Genomic DNA, 2,748 nt, shown 5'->3' on the forward strand with positions numbered 1-2,748 from the left:
TTCCCGCCATGCTTCCTGCTTCCTGGGGAAGGGGCCCCACGTGAGTGGGAATATGGGAGACAAGTGCCATGTACATGGAGCTGGGGTCCTTGCACACCTATTCCAAGGTCACACTGAGAGGGAGACGCAGGGAACCAACCAGCACCCAGCCAGCATGCAGGTGGGACCCAGGGCTTGTTCCAGGTGACCCCTGGTAAGCCAAAGCCCCACTGGGGTGCAGGAGAGGCTCGCAGCACAGGTGGTGTGGTGTGGGGCGGTGGGTGGGGGGGCGCGGGGCGGGGCTTGGCAACTGCCCAGTGGTAGGTGTTGGCCACAGAGAGGCGATGGCTCCGTAAATGGCCAGCAAAACTGGACTGTGTTCAAGGCCATAGCCCCACATGGCCAAGGGCCTTGATACAGGCACCATGTGCAAAGGGGCAGGGTCACAAAAGACATGTGCATGCCCCTCCCCCGCCCAGTCCTGCTACTGCCTCAAGGAGGCCACCAAAGGGCCCCTGTCCCTGCTGCACTCCTGGCCCAGGAGCCTTTTTTACTCCCTGAGGCTTGAAGATACCTGAGGAAGATCTCTTTATACCCTCCCCTTCCCATTCCCCATCAACCAGGTCCCCCTGCAGCACCCTTCCTTGTGAAATCACAGCTGCTATGACAGTGACCAGCTCCAAACCACCCTGTCACTGAACCTTGGGTGCTAGGTGATGCATGGGCAGGAAAGGCAGGAAGAGCAGGGATCTGAGGGTCTGGTGTCTGGGCAAGCCTCAGGGGTGGGGTGGGTGCTGATCAATGCCAGGTGATCAGTGCCAGGTGATCGGACCCACTGAGTACCAGGACAAGCCTGGAGTCACGCAACTGGCCTACATCAGTTGCCTTGGCAACACACTGCCCTTGGCCCTACCCTGAAAATATTTATTTCAGCCGGGTAGCCCTGGTAACTTGAGTGGCTCCCCAGGGACAGGAAGTGGCAGAACCTCAGCTCCGCCTCTCCCGACCTGAAGGGTACACTTTTCATCCGTCAGGGACGGGGCACTGCGTTCTCAGCCCCTATGGAGGAATGTTATGGAGTTGGGGGAATCCACAGGGAAGAGACTAGGCTGTTCCAGCGTGCCCTTCCTTCCTTCCTCAGCCTGAGGCCTTGCCCCTCTGTGGAAGGCAACACAGGGACAGAGCCACACCTTCAGCCCCTACCCTCAGCCCTGCTCCCATCTCCTGGCCCGCAGGTCTGACCTGCAAGCTCCAAAGTGGAGACACTTGGGGGCTGACTCCTGCTTCCTCACACATGGGGATGGCCCACAGGTGACCGGCTGAATGCTGGGGCCATGCTAGAGGACTGCTGTCAGCAGAGCACGGTCAGAAGACTGGTGTGAGCCCAGGCAAGTCACTGTAGCCCCGTGGTGTGTGCAGTGGGTTTGAATCTGCAGCTACCAGGCAATGTTTTCTCCATTTCCTCTCAGGCCAGGCCTTTCTCCATTCTTTGCTACTCTCCAGGAGAGGTGGCTCATTGTGCTGGAGCCTGAGCTGCTGAGGCTGTCCCCAGCCAAGGAGTGCAGCTCCTAGTGTCAGCCTGTGCCCAGAGAACCCTGGGGCCTGAGGCTGACCTGGCGTTAACTTCTTACTGCTCATCTAGTTCTGGCCAGCGAGCAGGCTGGAGTCCTTGTGGGCTGGAGGGGAGTCTGCAGGGAGGACCCAGGTCTGGACCCAGACAGTGAAGAGACGCCGGGACACAGTATGGGGTGACAGAAGCGGGGGAAAGCCCTTCGGTTTAGCCTCAGTTCCAAACCTCGATGCTCCTGGCATAAGGCAAGGGTGATGGAAGCTGGTGGGGGAAGAACAGAAAGGCTCCTCCCCCTAATACACCATAACAGATTCCAGCTGCCCTCCCTCCAGCTCTAAGCAGAAAGGAAAGAACTGGTAAGAGTATTAGGTAGAGGGACACAGAAATAATCTAGGGTGGCGAAGAGGGGAGAAAGAGAAGAGATGGAACAAGCAAAGGTCAGGGAGCGAAGCAGGAGACTACCCAGGAGACAGAAGGAGGGCAGAGGCTGGCAGAAGAACAGGAACAGAAAAGATGGGTCCTGATTTTTGGAAAAGACAGGGATGCCAAGCCTGGCCTAGAAAATAGCAGCAGCTAGAGGTATTTCCAGAAAAATCTTCAAAGTAAATACACCAATCACCCAATTCCCATATCTCTTTGCTGCTCTCTGTGGAAGACCCAGACAAACCCCAAGAATGAACGGCCACGGGGCCAGGGCAATGGTGGAAAGGGAGGGGCCTCTCCTGTCCTTGGGCCAAACAGCAAGGCGGCCTCTGCCCAGCCAGGTGAGGTGTTTGCCACCCACCCCCTGACCAGGTCTGTCTTGTCACCACACAAATAGCCCAGACACCACGGCTGTTGCCACAACATCCCCAGGTGGAAAGAGCCTGGGGCAGAGAATGTCCCAGACCCAGGAGGGGCCTACTTCCACCTCCACGTTGGCACCAACCTCCTTTGCCCACCCTGACCCCAAGTGGGCATTCCCCTCACATCAAACAAACTCCAGTCCCCGGCAGTGGCGGCCCCTCTCCCGCCACGCTGCTTCTCGTTGCTAATGCAGGACCCTTGTTTAGACAGGGACCAGCTGTGCCCTGTCTCTGGCCAATGGCAGCATCATCACTGGCCCAGGCAGTCCAGCCCAGCAGAGCCAGGTCAAGGATCAGTCATGCCGACTGACCTGCAACCCTTCAAAGTGGCCTGAAGCAAAACCACGAGAGCCA

The sequence above is a fragment of the Chlorocebus sabaeus genome, chromosome 28, assembly GCF_047675955.1.
Source record: "Chlorocebus sabaeus isolate Y175 chromosome 28, mChlSab1.0.hap1, whole genome shotgun sequence".
Classification (NCBI taxonomy): Eukaryota; Metazoa; Chordata; class Mammalia; order Primates; family Cercopithecidae; genus Chlorocebus; species Chlorocebus sabaeus.